Source organism: Adiantum capillus-veneris, chromosome 5 (genome assembly GCF_014529385.1).
Source record: "Adiantum capillus-veneris isolate H3 chromosome 5, ASM1452938v2, whole genome shotgun sequence".
In the NCBI taxonomy this organism is placed as follows: domain Eukaryota; kingdom Viridiplantae; phylum Streptophyta; class Polypodiopsida; order Polypodiales; family Pteridaceae; genus Adiantum; species Adiantum capillus-veneris.
In genome coordinates, this window is record NC_140935.1 from 31,031,816 (window position 1) to 31,050,236 (window position 18,421).

The 18,421-nt window shown below is 39.8% G+C and overlaps 1 pseudogene; it reads right to left on the reverse strand.

The window, feature by feature from the left end:
• Window positions 1-16,234: 16,234 nt before the first annotated feature.
• Window positions 16,235-17,405, reverse strand: LOC147457089 (G-type lectin S-receptor-like serine/threonine-protein kinase SD2-5; annotated as a pseudogene).
• Window positions 17,406-18,421: the final 1,016 nt, after the last annotated feature.

The following is an 18,421-nucleotide window of genomic DNA, read 5'->3' on the forward strand; positions in this document are numbered from 1 at the left end:
GAGTCGGTCGAGTGTAGGTTGACACCTTATGCTTGCTTCCACGCGCCTACGGGTCGAGCTTCATCCTTAGCTGACATTATATGTTAGGTGAGTTCTCGCTGTGCTGACGTCCGTCGCGGCGTATCTGTTCAACTGTACAATTAGCATTCCTTAATCATCATTTACTCGATCCATCAGGTTTTCTCTTCTATTGCATACTGCATGCCTAATTAGTATTCCATTGGCTAGCATGAGAATGTCCTTTAGTTAAAGACTCTTGCGCCACTACTCATTGGCTAAATGGAAGCTTAATTAGCGTCAGAGTTCATTAATTTTCCATTAGGATCTTGAACTTTGCATGCAAAATCTGCTCCTTATTTTGGAAAAATTAGCATTTGCAATTGATATGTGTCACTGTGTGTATGTGTGTGTGTGTGTGTGTGTGTGTGTGTAGCCTGTCTCAAGAGCTTTCTATCGACTATCTCCTTGTTGAAATCCGGCTCCGTTAATGCACTAAATCATTTGATCAATTTTTGCTCCAGTAAGTGCATTCTCAGTCTGTGCAATCCCTGCAGTTTTGAAAATCAAAAGTGTGTGCGCGTGTACGCGCGTGTGCCTAAAAGCATTTAATGCCATTTGCTATAAAATTCTCAAGTCAATGCTAAAAGGGACAAGGTGTGGTCCTACTTCGGTGGGAACATTTCCTAAAAAGGGGCGATTCTTTGACTTTGGCCATAATGGAGGTGGGTGCCTTGGACGGATTTCGTCCAAAGGTCAATACTAAAGCTTCGTCAGGTCCGACCATCCATAGCCAATTGATCGGCTCTCAAAAGGCTTCTCCGATCATCTGGTGCCCCGCTCGCCTACCTGCAACCTACCCTCGCCTGCCCGTCTACCTGTGTTGCCTGAAGCTGCCCCCGCTACACGAAATCGTGCCCATTGCGTAGCCCCTTGCCCGCACTACTTGGAGAGCTAGCTTTCCCACGCGGATCCCCCCCCCCCCCCCCCCCCCCCCCCCCCAAGCCCTTTATCCTATTGATCGAGAACTCCTTCAAAGGATATTTAAAGCAAAGCTTTAGACTTCAAGATCAAAGAGCCAAAAGCACATTAAAACTGTCAAACCAAAGCACTAAAAGGCATTCAAAGAAGCTTCAAGCAGAGAGATCACCTTTGAGGCTTCAAAAGGGGAGCACAACAAGCATTCAAAAGGGGATCATCAACCCTATCCAAAGCTTTGGCATCCACGTCTGCTTGGCTAAACATCAAAGCAAAGAAGAGGAACATTTCTTCTTTGTGAAGAGGCCCGGTGAAGAGGAGCTTCACAAAGGAAGAAAATTCTCTCTCTCTCTCTCAACTTGCAATGAAATGAATCTAACCAAGCACAACAACTTCAAATAAATTTGAAATTATTGTGCACATGTAAAGAGGCAGATGTAGAATGGGACACAGTGAAATATTGTTACACAAAAAAACCTAGAAGCAACAAAGGGAAGATACCTACCAAAGGATTAGCTAACATAGTAGAAGAAGAAGAAGAAGACGAAGGTGAGAACAACCTTGGTAAAATCCACATAGGTTGACAAAATCTACACAAGATGATAATATCCACATAGGAAAATAAAAGTCCTCCCCTACAAGTAGAGAGGCTGTATCTCCAAAGTATGTCGTCATAGAAGACAAGGTTGTTCTCGCCTTCATCCTCTTCTTTGTCTTCTACCATGTGAGCTCATCCTTTGATAGGTCTCTTCCCTTCATAGCTTCTATTGTTGCTTCTATTATTTTTGCTTTCTCCATTGCTACTGCCTCCATTTGAGTAGCATTGAGAAGGAGGATGTCCCTTCTTACTGCATTTGTCGCAAGGTTTATTTGTGTAGCAATCTTTTACTATGTGTCCCATTCTTCCACATTCATAAAACTTTCTACCAGTTGATGATGTTGATGGTGAATATCTTCCCCTTGAGGATGTCATGACAAAAGCCCCTCATGATGATGTTAATGAGTGTTTTTGCTTTCTTTCTTTTGCTTGAATTGAGTTGATGACATCTTGGAAAGGTGGAGTCGGTTCTTTTTCTTCAAGAATGGTGACTACTTTGGTCATAAGAGGGTGGAAGTGCATTCAAAAGCACAACCACTTTGTCATCTTCTGGTACTTCACATTGGATGTAAGTGAGCTGCGTGACAATGCTCTTAAGCCTATTTACTAGGCTAGCAATGTCCTCCCCTTCAACCATATTGAGCTTGTAAAGTTGTCTTTTGAGACTTACCTTACTTCTTTTAGCTCTGGATTTAAAATTAATTTCTAGGACATGCCATTATTCATGTGCATGCTTAATTTGTCTATGAGATTCACATAGTTGTCATGCAAGGAGGTGATGATAATTCCTAATGCTTGTTTGTCTTTGGCAAAATTATGTGCACTTGCTATGAGCATAGATGCTCTAGTATACACTCCAATTGATTTGGCTTGCTTCTCTAAGACTGTGTTGATAATAGACCCTTCCCCGTTAACGGGCTTAGGAAAGAAGGGAACCCTCTATTAGCACAATGGGAGAGAAGGGAATAAAAAATTACAACGGGGAAGGGTTTCACATGTGGCATTTCTTCATGAGGTATCCCTTAACTTTGTTTGGCCTTGCCCAAGGGGAGGATTGTAAAGTGTGGGTTTTGTCCTAAAGTCTGAGTAAAGGAGGAAAGAGGGGGAAAGCTATAGAGCTACTTAAAGCTCATTTCATGAATGAATAAACACAACTCTATTTTGCATTACATCTCCCTTGTTTATGGTGAGCTTGTGATGGCTTAGCAAAATACCTGACCGTCTTTATGAGTCCAAGCTAATTGATCTTGGAACCTGATTTGCTCGAGTGATACTCTAGCCAAAACACACTCACTTGTGTGCACAATGTTTATCTTTCATCCACCCTAGCTAGCACATTCCAATTCCTATCAGGTGGTATCAGAGCCAGGTTTAGTGCCTAGGCCTATCGCTTCACTAATTTCTATTTGCATTTGCTTAATAACCCTAATCACCAATCACCATTTGGGCATGAGCATGCTCCACCACCCTTTGGTGATTAGGTGAGGAGAAGATTGCACTTTGCATTTTTATTGTAATTAGTGTATGTTTCATTGCATTTACTTTTAAAAAAAAGTTTGCAGCTAGTAATTGATTTCGTGTGGATTTTGCTTCGTAATTACTTTCTACTCGAGCCATAAATTACTGCATTAATTGTGTGTGGAGCAAGTACTCATTGAGAGTTTTCCATAGAGCCCCTCATTGCATAATTCGAAGAAAGCTAGACCAAGGTAGCTTCAATTCAAGTTTGGGTAATTGGTGTGACTTTTGTGTGTGCTTTTTGCAACAGCTCAACTTTGAGTGTGTGTGCTTAAAACCTTTTAATTTTTTCAAAGCCTTTTTATTTTGGTGGGAAGAAAAAGACTTCAAGCATGTCAAACAAGTGGGAACCCCTAAAATGAAGGCAAAGTGGTTGTTAAATAATTGTCCTAGCACTAGAGCCTCAACAAAGCGCTTGTCCTTGCTTGCTAAGAGCATGTGCTACTTGGGGCCTACCCCGTTTTGCTGAGTCAACAAAGCTGTCCACGAGGCCCTACGCCTTATCCTCTACTACTGACGCCATCGACTAAAGCTACTTAGTACTCATGCTCATCTCTAATTCAGCTCACGTTGATTCGGCTCGCCTTTGCTAAAAGTCTTGCACATATTTGGCTCGCCTCTGCAGAAAATCCTGCATACTTTCCTCGCCTACCAGTAGGTAATGAAATCTGCAGCTAGTCGTAAGCATTAAGTGTTGCCAACATTTGTCATCTTGGTGCTGCTGTGGTGTTGCCCATCAACAAGCTTGCAAATTTGATCGATGTTTTATTTGATATTGCAATAATGCTACTCATATTGATTGACATCTCATAATTTCCAGTCTTAGCTTGCCCATCCTCACCTGCCATCCTTGCTGCATCCTTTGCTTGCATTTTTAGCTGCTCGTGGCTCCCGAGCCTCACAATAGGCTATTGCACATGCTGTCCATTTTGTTGCAGGCCTACAACAAGCTAGCCATTGGAGGTGCGTCCACCCATTTTACTGTTGCAGGCACTTGTCATCACCTATTGCAATTGGCCTACCATACGAACCTTATTCACATGAGCTTTCATTTGTAACTTTGTTTTTTGTTTCAAAACCCAAGGTCCCATTCCCGGACACACAAACTGCTTCCAACCAAAGCCCTCCAAAGGGTGGATTTCCACAGTCAGCTCACGCACAAAGGAAGGGCTTTCCCACAGTGGCCAAAACCTCAAACCTTTAAACTTGGAGGAACTACAGATTCATTGCCCACAAGCTTTGGGTCTTCTAAGGGTTTTGTCTCACGAGCTTTATGCTCCTCCAAAGCTCCAAGCCAAAAACAAAAAACACATCTAGGGGCACAAATTCTATGTATGAAATATTTGTGTTTAAAAGCACCATGTGCATGGGGTCTAGACATGGCCTATACGATATGTATATGGTAAGACCGCCCATCATGAAAAGCACACACACGAGCACTAAATTTGAAATGTATGTGTACTTTGTACCATCGGCCACAAAGGATGCATCCTCGCCAAACCGGACCAATGAAGGAAAACAACGTGAAGATCATGAAGAAGATGTAGACACACAACAAAGCTCTTGACATGAAGACAAAGATGGTGAAGGGGGCCATATCAACAATCCTTCAAACTAAAACCCATGAATGATTTTTTATCACCATAGGTCATTAGAGAACCTACCTTAAGTCTCTTTTGTGAACCATAGTGATGAATCTGGTAGAGAACCGCTATGATGTATTATGAGACATTGAACCAAGGTTGCTGAATCCGCTGAGAATCGCCAAAATGTATTGAGTTGGAAATTGTGAAGTGTTAAATCTAGTGAGAACCAACATATTGAATCAGGGTAACTGAATCCTATAAACCTAAGAGTGATTTAGGACAAAAACAAAAAATTTGTATTTTGCCCCAAGTGTTGGCTTAAGGGGGCGATTATTAGGGTAAGCCCACACTTGTGACACCACATGGGAATGATCCCTTGTCTACTAGGATGGATGAGGAGATGACATGGTCCAATGAGAGAAGGATGCCACCTCTCTGGCCAATGATGTAAAAGCACTAAGCCTACTTAAGAGGCTTATTTCTAATCAATCACTTGCACTTTGAGTCATATTATTGTATCTATACTCTCTTCCTCTATGCTCTTGCTTTTGGCATAAGCTAACTCTAATCACCATCTCTCTAACCCTAACCCTAACACCATGGTTAAGCTAAGGCTTCACCCTCCATAGTCTAACACTAATCATTGGTGATTAGGGAGAATACACTGTCCATCCACTAACCCATCAAGCACTTCACTAATCAACATAGTTAGAGATGCTAAATATCACAAATTGAAGCACTCATAGAATGGTAGAGTGGTCAATCAGAGCAAGAAGTCTTTACCTCACTCAACCCTAGAATAATGAGAGGGTAAAATTTCTTCATGCCATTTATGAAATGTAGAAGAAAAAAGACTAATGAATGAAGTAGAGATTATATTAATCAAGAAAAAACTTCTCTAATTACAAAGATTAGCACTAACCTTCTAAGCATGTGCATTATGCTCAAGATTAGGCCATCCAAAAGTGGTTATGAAGATTGGTCTCTCAAGAATGAAGCCTCTTTGCACAAAAGGGCCTCTTATAAAGGCATGGAGTCCAAGCCTTTATGTTTTACGTTAAAATTAGGCTCACCTCCATAGGATATACAAATGTAAGCTTAAAACTATACAAAACTAATAGGAAAAATTGTAGCATGTCCTCTTGTGCTTGGTACATGTGTTAACCATTGACAATGACCAATCATAGGCAATGGAACATCACCCCCTTGCTCATCATGTTCAACTATAAATATAGTGTTGGTGTAGCCAAGCTTTAAGTGATTTTTGTCTAGTAGTGCAATTGCAACTTTCGTCAACTGCCATGGTAGCTTCTTTGTCATGCAAGAGAGTTCCACAAAGGTTACAATGGATGTTGCATGGGCACAAGGCAACGTTTGGTTTTGAGGAGTCATTTCCCTTCATAGACTATCCATTGAAAAATTCCATATGTGCATTACAAAACATTATTACAAGCCATGCAAAAACAAAAGCGATTTTTTAGCTTGCCAACAAGCTTTTACTGTCATTTGGCCAAATCAGGCACTCAAAAATTTGATGGTGGTTAGGTCCATTTGTTTGGTCTTCATTGGACCTTTTGGTGTTTCTATTATGTTCTCCAAGGTTTGAAGCGATCATTTTTCAAATTGTGTATCGTATCATGTGGGTTAATTGGAGATAATTTTATGTAGTCCAAAATTGTATACATTTTGTATGGACTAGAGAGGGAAGACGGTTATATTAAAGACACACATAGTGTAAATATACTCCCCTAATGACCACAAGGGTATTAAATACCCTCAAAGGTTTTGAAAGCAACAAAAAATGTAAAACAAGTTGTGGTCTAAGCTTATTGTAAGGTGGAGAGACTTTCTCCCTAGTGCATGGCTTCCTCTTTTTAACACCCTACCTCTCTAATTTTCAACAGAAATGTAAACTTGTTTGAAAGATTCTATTTGTGGACAATGTTGCATCATGCTTGTGTCAACAATCTTATAAGATTCTTCCAAAGCTTCTTTGACTTTGCAGGATTCCTACAATCTTCTTTCTCTTTTGTTGCTTTGACTTGATGTTGATGCGTGGTCTCTGTAATTTGGATAACACCTACATCCTCTTAAGGGCCAATGCAAAGGGAAATAGTACGGTACTTGAAGAAGCAACTCCAAATTAGCATCATTTTGGACTTACAAAAAATTTTACGTGCCATTCATAGATCAAAACAAAATCCCATTTTTTGCATATTTAAGTGTCATTATTCATTTATCTCAAGATACTATAAGAGTGCTATCTAACTAGCACATACCCCAATGTTTCATGCAAAGGCAAAGTACCTTGATGTGAGGTATCACTTAATTCTTGAGGTGCTTGAGGACAAGTGCATAGAGCTTGTCAAGACTCACATAGATAATAGCCTTGCTAATCTACTAACCAAAGGTCTACCCTCTGCTGAGAAGTTTGCACAATGTTGAGCGCTTATAGGCATTGGGTGGAGATCCAGACTCTACATATCTTGTACATATGTTCAAAGCTTGCTCAAGGGCACATTGGACTTTAAGTGGGAAATTCTTGGGGTTAAAGAGCCATTGTGCCCAATCAGCCAAGTTGGCCTACTCAACTCATAACCTTACTAACTCTTTGTTAATATTACCACAATACATAAGAGAATAAGGAGTTGTAACAAGTGTTGTAGGATATCCACCACACACCAGTGTGTCTACTCTCTCTCTCTCTCTCTCTCTCTCTCTCTCTCTCTCTCTCTCTCTCTCTCTCTCTCTCTCTCTCTCCCCCCCCCCCCCCCCCCCCTCTTTTTGCTCTCAATGCATGCATGTGCACATCCACACCACCTTCATCTACACACTTTGATGATTTTGGAAGCTAGATTTGGTACCACCTTTATATGCACATGCATTTAAGAAATAATTTCAAAAAATCAGTAGCCTTGATATCACTAAGAGGGAAAAGGTAAATATAGTATGGTAATCCTGCCATCCACCCCATATTCATAAGAAAACAGGGGTGCTCATGCCACCATCTATTGTAGCATCCTTGTCCTTGCAACGAGTTTGATGATTGTGTAGACTAGAGCTCATAAAGAAAGACTTTGAGTGTAGTTTGACTCTTAAATGATCAGATGTTACAGCTTCTCTTCAATAAATTAAGTTATATATAGCTCTTGTGAAAGATCTTACATTGAAACTACTCATAAAAGAGGGACTTTGTTTTTGGAATGATTAGTTTTAGTAAACATGAAATACTCACATGCACAAGTTTTCCTTGGGGACTAAGATTTGAGGGCAATAGTGTGAAACATTCGTTATCTTCTCTCGTACTCTATTCTCTATGTATATGTCTAGGGAGCTTAATTTTTATGTGAGGATTTCCAACAATTCCCGTTTCCATCCCAGAAGAGGATCAACCACTGGAGTCCTTTATTGTTCATCCTTCTTGCAGTTTCTCTCCAATAAGTGTTCATAATTACACCAGTAGCTAGCCAAGGGAACCAGTGCAAGATGGAGTTCTAGAAGTTTATGGTAAATTCACCCCATTCTAGTACGCATGTTTCTCTATTGCACTTTCACACCAGCTCTCCCGTGATGCCACCTAGTCTCAAGCTAGACCACCCAGGGATGATAGTTTATCGTGCACCTCAATTCCTTTCCATTGACCAGCTTTAGAGAAAAGTTTTTACTTGTCTACCATATCCTTGGTCATGATAGCCCAATACTGGTCTTGTTTTGTGATTGAGATGACAAACTTGACACACAGGGCCTCAACATGAACAGCAGGGTTGAGAATCCCGAGGCCACCTTGGACCACCGGTCTAGCGATGAATTCCCACTTTGCCCATTGCCATGGCGACAAGGCTTTAGTGTTTTTCTTCCATAAGAATCTTTTAGCAGGTTTCAAAAACTCATTCTAGTTACATTTGGCTATTTTGCGGAGTGCGTTGGTGAAGGCAATATAAGGAAGCATAAATGAATTGATCACTTTGACCCAACTCGGGAAGGGAAGCAACACATACTCCCACTTTCTCATTTTTCTATGGATCTTCTCCAAGACCCACTGGAACCTTTGCTTGTGTTTAACATCCATCCCAAAGGGGGTGCCCATATGTTGAAATATCCTTCCTTTAGACACAATCTCCCTTAACCAAACTGATTGGTCAATCTAGTCATTTTTCGTCAGGGAGATTAGTCTAGACTTCTCAATACTACACTTTGACCCCGAAGCCAAAACAAATGTCTGCACAATCTCTAGCACCTTCTTGAGTACGTGAGGGTATGATTTCAAAAGGAGGAGGGAGTCATCTATGAACATCTTAGCCAGTACCTTGAATTTCACCCCGTGCAACAACAACTTCGAGCATTGTTGTTAGAGGATGCGATCCAATGGCAAAGAGAAGGGGGGCCACGGGGCATCCTTGCTTGATAGATCTTTTGGCTTCAGAGGAGCCTACAATTCTATCATTGAATAAGAGCTCACATTGAATGTCTACACCCATAGTGTATAAGTCAACAAAGGCAAGGCCCAAAGCCCAGTGATTTCATGACATATTCAATGAAGGACCACATAATCCTATCATACGCCTTGTACATGTCTAACTGAAGAAAAATGCACTCCTGATTCGTGAACATCGCGTACTCAATGCTAACCATTTCTAGCAAGATATTATCATATATTGAATTTACTTTGATAAACCTGTGTTGATGCGGAGAGATGAATCTATCCAGGAGGGGAGAAATTATTAGAGAGACTGCCTTGGCAATGATTTGTATGCCACAGAAATCATAGTTATGGGCCACCAATGCTTAAGATGAAAGCATCAAACCTATTTTAGAATAGGTTTGATAAGCCCTCTTTTCATGCTAGGATCCAGAGACCCCTTGACAAAAGCTTGGTTATCCATATACGTGACTGAGACTTTGAGGTCATCCCATAACTCCCTTAACAATTTAGTGGTCAGACCATCCCAGCCAGAGGACTTCTCCTTGCTAAGAGCCTATGGCTCCTTCTATTGCCACCTCCTTCACCCTTTTGGACCTCTTCAATCCTAGGACTTTCACAAGTGATGTAGATCATAGCCTCTTTTTCCTCCCCTATTATTGTCCCTTTGCAGCTCTTTACATGTTTCTTACCCTCTTCCACTGTTGTTTCCTTGATAGGGACATGATTGAATTCCCCTAAACTAGAGGCCTAGGCTATAAGCTTGAAGTTCACTTTAGTCCTCATGGGGCAATCCTTGGCAAATTTCCCAAATTTGTCACACTCAAAGGATGCCCCAAGTAAGTTCCAAAATTGAGCAGAATAGCTACAAGTCTAGCTCCAACATTGATCACCGTGATTTTTTGGTGGTGTCTTAGACACATTCTAGCCTATACAAATCCAGTTAGAGGACCTACCTAGACCTCTCTTGTTAGGTACAAACAAGGGGGTGCCCAGTTGGCTGGCAACATCGTGATATTATCCCAAAGCCAAATAGGCAAGCTTGCAAACTCAACCCAGACATGATGAATCCCCTGGAGAGACTCCGTGGAATTGAACATTGGCTCCCATGGTACTACATACACTGTAGTCTTATTAAATATAAGGGGACCTTTATCTAGGATCTTTGAAACGTAGGATACCTCCTTGAATCTAACTGAGAAAAAACCCTTGGCTAGGTAAGTAGTATTTTCAATTGCTCCCTCGTGCCCAAGGATTTGCGGTCCCTGAATCTAGTGTGTATTCTCATATCTATTCGGAATTCTCCCACTGAAGGAAAACACAAGTGTCAACTTAGTTGTTTTTCAATAAGAGCAAATGGAATCATGACAATCAAGAGCTACTATCTTAATAGTGGACTATTTTGGGAGCTACCTTTGGTTTAATACCTACTAAGTGAGAAGAAACCATGGAAAGAATTGAGCACGTGGGCTCACACACACACACACACACACACACACACACACACACACACACGCACACGCACACGCACACGCACACGCACACGCACACGCACACGCACACGCACACGCACACGCACACGCACACACACACACACACACACACACACACACAGAAGAAGAAGAAGAAGAAGAAGAAGAAGAAGAAGGAGACTGTTTTAATGTCTTAGGAAACTATCCCAAGAGACCTTAAAGATCAATCCGATGAGGAGAGTTGAGAACTCAAGACCTGTTATTCAAAAGGGAAATGACATAAGCAATCTACCACACCTAGAGAGAGAGAGAGAGAGAGAGAGAGAGAGAGAGAGAGAGAGAGAGAGAGAGAGAGAGAGAGAGAGAGAGAGAGAGAGAGAGAGACGTTATTAATGTCTTTTAGAGGTTGGATTGAGCCTAATAGAGCTTGATGGATGTTATAAAGAATCCTCCTCCATCAGCTTTGAGATGCAAATTGCACACCAAATGTACTTCGTTTGGTGAATGTCAAAAAAAGGCAAAGAGTGTAGTTGAGCTAGCTCCTTACACAGTCAACCATTTTATATGGAGTTTGGAGAGGATGGAGAATATATGGTACTGTATGATTTTCCAAGAATGTTCCTATTAATTATGATTGAATCAGGAGTACTACACTATGATTTTCTAAGAGGGTTCCCATTAATTGTGATTGAATCAGGAGTACTATGGTATGGGTTGCTCATCAATTCTCACATGAACTCTTACGATCAAATTTTTTTTTTTGGAAATTCAAGAGGCTAATTGGGGGCATTGATGGTGCAAAAATAGTTTTCCATAGGTAATGAACCACTTCAATGTGGGACTTGGCGAGATTTTGCTCGCACAATGCACATAGAGTAGATAGACAACAGTGCTGCGGGCCATTATAGACTCGGATAGTAGGACTTGGCTATGGATCATAGAATAGGCCTAGAGCAGACTAGCGAAAGATTTCAATAGGTAGCAAGCAATGTGTTAGAGATGATTGGCCTCAAAAATTCCATGCTTGTGGTGAGAGTTGCAAATTATAATCAGTACAATGGGATCATAATTGCATTAAAAAGTCCAATGCCCAATTCTTTAGTTGTTGATACAACATGCACTGGTTGATTGTAGCAGAGGTGATTTGTCTCAAGTCAACACACGTTCTTACTAGGTATATTTATTGAAGATGAAAAATGAGACAATTTTTCCAATTCTTTGTTGAGCATTTACATCAACTTGTTTTGTTGGTACTGTATTTTGCAAGATTCTGGTGAAATTGGTGCATAAGCCACTCAAAATGTTTTCACGTATACGGAAATCTTCTATGGCTAGAAATAGCCACTGATGGGTAAGAATGGGTTTAGCTACCTCATGATGGACTAAGGAAAGGGTACGAGTTACATGCTCATGACAATGCTGTGACCTTATAACGCCATTGGTGTATACCATTGTCTACAAAGGACTCGTATGTCTATAAAGTCTATATCTCAAATTTTTTTGTCCAAACAACTATCTAGAAGGTGTTGTAAGCATTTCAGTACATAACCAAAGGCTTGTTTTCAAGGTGGCAGCCAAGAAAGACAAGCAAGACTTAAGCGTATCTCAAAATGTGACTCTTCATTTAGAAGGTAGTTTTATTTCTTGCAAAAGCATTAAAATAAGTTAATTGTATTTGGACCATGTCATCAAAGTTTTTTTGGATAAATTTTGTAAAACCGCCATTGAACTTGGGGATCATGGAAATAAATGTCTTAGATAGTTTTGCAAGAAGATTTGAGGCACATCATACGCTTTGGGATGTGGTAGGTTATAGCACACTAGGCTTCATTATGGGTTGGTTTGCCTTGGCACCTCTAGAGCCATGAGAGGAACTCAATGCATAGACCTTTGTTTTGATAGAGTAATCTGATATATGTGCATGAGGTGTTTGTGGTGTGTGTGTGTCCAAGAGATAAAGAGAGAACATATATTTATACCTAGTGGGGATGTTGTAGTATTTGGATAATACTATTCATACTGAATATAGTTTATCATCTTGCCGTTAACTTGAAACTTGCACTTCCTTTTAAAGATGACTCTGGGTTCTTTTTGCATTTCTCTAGGTAAATACGGTATGCTACAGCAAGTAGTGCTGGGCAAAAGTGAAAATTGCACCATAGCTTGAAAGATTGTTGGTTTAGATTTGGCATTTCTATGCTTGAATAGAGAGTTTCTCATCCTTCTTTCTTTAGACTCAAAAAGTACTATTTTATAGTATTTCTCTTTGCGGCTGTTTTCTTTGATAAGCTTCCTTCTTCTCTGCTTTTCTATCTACTAAATGTTCCTGTTGCCATCCTTGTGCAATCACCTAGTGATTTTTGCTTATTCTTGGTGGTTGGTGACATTAAGGATACAATGGTGTTGTGACATGATCTATTCACCAATGATGTACTTTATGTGGACCTAGCATTTGATATGAGTTTTGTAGACTCAAAACTTTTGTCGTTAAGTTACTGCAACTATCAATGTAAGCAATAATCAAAACTAAGTACTCGTGAGATTCAACATGACTAGCCCAAGATCAGGTGTAGCTCCAAAAATCTAGCTTTCAATCATCACAAAGATTGAAACTAGACAATTATGGAGTTAGAAACGTTTCAAAGACACCATGTAACTAGATATAGACCAAAAGGGAAAAAAATCACTAACACATCGTAAAACATCCTCCTAACAAGCTAGTGCCCCTAAAATGAGACAAATAAGTTTCTCACAAAATGCATACTTGTTCTTTGTGGGACATCAACATCAAGTTTTGTCTTTTGTCACTTGACAACAAGAGCAAGGAGACGACCTTAAAAGTGCTACTTTTCTTCCTGATTCTACTTAGGTAAATATGAGCGTGATCCTTACAATGCTGATGCTTGCATACAAAAGGTATAGATCAAAAGAAAAGCTCCACAGTTAGATGCCTTGAAGAGCCTTGCATGTGGGGAGATGCAACAATAAAAGAGCATCATCATGTTCTATCTTCTCGAGAAAAGACACAGAACGGTATTTTGAAGAAAACACTTTTTTTTTTGTGGGATGACTGAGTGTATTCATCTTTGGGAATCAAGTAGACAAAGATGGAAATTTTGAATCAGGCACATAGTACCCTATAGCATATTGGTAGCACTACCTCATAGAAGTTAGCTTTACAAAAGGTGTAGGAAACCAATAGAAAACTTCATCAGAAGCAAAAATGGAGTTATACCAAAAATGATGTTTGTAAGGCGAGCAAAGATATACTCTAATGAGTTAGGAAGAATGTTATATAGAATGTTATTCCCCTTAACACTCTGATGATCCAATGCGACATTGTTCTTTTTCCTTATGGTCAGCTTAACTGTCTTCAAATGAGTATTCATGATTACATCAAAACCTATTAGAGTACCATATACGATGGTGCTGTTCTTCAGCTCACTCAACCTTAGAGACATCTGTGTGTGTGTGTGTGTATGTGTGTGTGTGTGCATGCATGTATCTAACTTGTCTTGAATACCACAATGCATGCAAGAAACCCTTATCTCAATCCAAGTAGTAAAAGCAATCATGCAAGGATGGAGGTTCTATAAGAAGTGAATCTCTATACAAACAAGCCAGATGCCCTAGTTGCATTTTTTGCACCCTTGCATTCAAATCACTATCACAAGAGAATTTAACCTATGATTATGTAGCAAAAAAAAAAAACTTTACTATAGTAAAAGTACACACTGGGGGGGGGGGGGGGGGGGGCTTCACTATATGTAAAATCTATATATCATGTGCATTCAAGGACTATTTGTAAAACCCCTTACCTGTGAATTTTCTACCAATATAAGGACCCTTTTTCTATTCAATCTGTAATTTTTTTATCAAGATCATTTTTTCAACACCCTTTTGTATGTTAAAATGTGAGAAAAAATAATTCGTACATTTGATTCCACATGATATGAATTTGTTTTTTTGTATTGATCCCCTTGAGAGTACATGTAAGTAGGGATAGTCCAAAAATTTTACTATATTAGAAGAAATAAAGTACACATAAGTAGGAATAGTCAAAACTAGTAAAAAGATGACATTTTCTTACATATGTATCTAGGGAAAGAAACTAGTAAAAATCATTGTTAACTATCTAGCAAAATAAAATACTTTACTATCTTAAACAAATGAAAGAATGATGGTGGCTTTCTAAAGTAATTAGAACGTGATAAAATCATTAGGTTGAGTTTAAGTAGATTTAGTGTTCAAGAAAGGATTGCCTCAGCTTAGCCTTGAGCCGATTGGAAATGAAAACTAGTTGGTTGCAAACCATGGTAAAGGAAAGAAAAACTGGTGAAATATGTGAGAAAATAGTTCAAAATCCTGCAAATTTTAAATTTATGCTAATATTTTTGGTTTGCTTCTTTGTGGGAAGGAAACTCAACCGACGATCACTGAATAAAAAAGACTTTCCTGAATATTTACTAGAATTAAGTTATAGAATGTAAGAAAAGTCAAACCATGGGAGGTTGTGAAATGAAATGTGAAATAAAACAAGGTGAAGAATCACTGTGGCCTGCTAAGGAAATGTAATGCAAAAGTAGACGAGGGTTGTGTTTGTAGAATTTATTTTTTACAACAAACATTTTGAAAGGTTGTAGAGAGGGGAAAATAAAAAATTCTATCCCAAAATCTAGGTGCAGTGCAAGTTCGATCTCCATTGTCAGATCACCAGGTAAACTAGGGGGAACTAGAGATTAAACTAGAGTAGTGTACTCTTGCCATTCCAACATGGACATGTGACGTGCGATAGCCGGTGGAAGGATTTCGCATCCAGGACCACTTCTGTGGGACGTGAGGACGATGAACTAGGGGTAAATTAGGGGCGTCATTTTTTCCCCCTTTGGAGAATGAGACATGATTTGGGACCTTTGATCCCTGATGAGACAACCCATGTGCACAAGGGGATAGATCCGTGTAAGATAATATTAGGAAAGACTGGCACCCATCTATACCATAAAGATGAGTGTGACATTGAACAGAGGTCTTCCAAGTATGCACCTATATAGGAGCTCCACATACCTTCATCCAGTATCACAAGCATTAAAATACAACATGCTTCATTTCTTGCCCCATGGATCAAAAAGGAAATTTCTCAATTAAAAGTTGTATATATATTTACATACTGATTATCCCTTATTTATTGAAGTGTGCTAGTGTGCTGTCACAATCCAATTATGCTTACTATCCAATAACACAAAAGATGAGTTTGGGTATCTTGATCCTCTTTGTCAAACAAGCAAAGATATGGTACAACATTGGTGCTATAAAGCCATTTCCAATATCAAGTTCAGCGCTACAAACCTTTGTATCTTCATGTTACTGGTTTGGAAATATTCAATAGTTACGGCATCCCCTAGCTTCCCATATACACAATGCCTCATAACCTTGCAAACATTGTTAATAGGATTGCAGTTCTTCCCAGACTTTGACAAAGTCTCTTGGAAATTATTGCATCAAATATGGTAATACTGAAGAGTACCAAAACCTTGTTAATTTCCAAAACAACCATATCTGAAAATTAGGTCCTCTAATCACAATTATAGGGTTAATGAATCAATTGCAATCCGTATTTACCTGCTGGGTGATTATTCTAATTGATTGCATGTAAACACGAAGTTCATCAGTAAAGAAAAGAGGCGACCGCAAGTGAGGTTGATGTGGATGTGCAGGTTGAGCCAGAGAAGAATCATGAGGCCCGACGAAGAAAGGGTAATGTGACCTCACTGCTGGAAAACCTATGCATTTCAAAGGCCTTGGATGAGAACTGCAAAGAGACAGATGCTTCACCAGTAGGGGATGGCATTAGTGGAGGTGGTGGTAGGGGTACATCCACAAGACCCTATAGGATCTTCACCACACGGCTCATGGTAGTCTGCATAGTGGGATCCTCTTGCAAGCACCAAATAGCCACCATCAAGGCTCGTTTTGCTGAGCTATCCTTTTCCTCTACTATGAACGCATCCAATATTTCCTCTGCCCTGCCCTCACCTCCCGATGTTAGGTTATAGAGTGCCCATTCTGGCATATATCCCCATCTTGACTCCGACGTACCCTCAAAATTTCACTACCCCAATAGCAGCTCCAATAGTGTAACTCCATAGTTGTATACATCTGCCTTTTCTATTATATGACCCGCCATTCTTAGCCATGATGGTGCCATATATCCTCTTGTGCCCTGCACAATTGTCTCCACAACATCCTGTCTCCGACCCATAAGCTTTGCCAACCCAAATCCGACAACTTTGCAACTCCATCATCATCCACAAGAATGTTCTCAGGTTTTATGTCACAATGTATGAGAGTTTCAGATACTTTAAGCCCTCTTTAGGAAACAGAAGTGCATCTAGAGACCCTCTACCAATGTGCTCATACACGAGAAGCATGTGGTGCCTCTCCAATAAAAACCCCCCGAGCCTCACCAAATTCAGGTGCCTAACCGTCCCAATGGTGACCACCTCCACATGAAACTCTTTCTTTCCTTGGCTAATGCCTTCCAATTGTTTTACTGCAATTTTGGTCCCATCAACAAGGATTCTTTCATAGACCGACCCGACTGACCTACCTCCCATCCTGCATGTGAAGTTCTTTGTTGCATTCTTGAGTTCCCTGTAAGAATACCTCGGTGGTAGCCCCGGTAATGCTTTCAGAAAAAATTCTTCCTCTTCTGCATGAGCCACTTTCACTTTGTGCCTTACAAACCACCACAAACCTATGCAAAATACAATCACAACAATTGGAACGCATACACCCAATACAAAGACTAAAACAAACAAAATCTTCTCAAACTGCATTAAGTTATCAAAATGAAACTATTAGCAAGTCACATAAGAAGCTACATAACAAGTAGCTTGTATTATACCTTCATAAGGTCTGAACTTACAGATTATAGGAGAGAATAAATCATATATGCACAAATGAATGTACCAAATTCAAACACTATCACCCATTATCCATACCAACCATATAAAGCATCATCGACCACCTTATTAACACAAGAACGTGACACGATCATTTGCTTTTACTATGTGAAAATAAAGATACCTGAGCAATTCAACAACATGTAGATGTCCAAAACATTTATAGAGATGATCTTTCCACCCAAAAAATAATAATCTACCTCTAGATTACCATAGAAGAACCCTAAACAAGAGTTTTTCCTGGTACATAAAGCTTTGCATTGATCTAGAGATAAGCCACTAACTGTATCTGAAAAAATTTCTATCACAAAGTAAGAAGCTGTCGTAATTTTCACAAACTCATTACTGTGCTTGCTGTTGGCAAAAAGGCCTCTTGGCGGCACATATCCGTTGAGAGTTGCGAGAAGTTTGAATGTGGGTGCGCATGTGCAACCTTGCCCCGAGATATAGAGCCCATATGAGACACAATCATCTAGAAGAGCACAAGCCTATTCAAACACCTGCATTTGAGAAATATTCTTGTCAAAAAGACTATTAAGGCACATCAAATGGAAATCATCTTATATCTCAGATTTTCAAACACCATGGATTACCAACATCCATCGTGTGTAATAGAAATGTCCTATGAACTTTGAGAGTAGTGGAATTAGGAAATTAGACAAAGCACTTTTGTGAGGTTACTTTTGTGAGCATAGCGGGTGAACTTAATTGATGGTAGCAACATAAACATGGTACTTAGTTAACTTGGTATGAACAATACTTTTGCAAGAGAGAGAGTTTAGAGAACATGACAACAATTGAGGATCGGAGTCATTTAGAGCTGGTTCCCCCTCCAATAGGCATTTGTATTATAGTTTCTCCCATCAAGAGAGACTTGGTACAATACAATC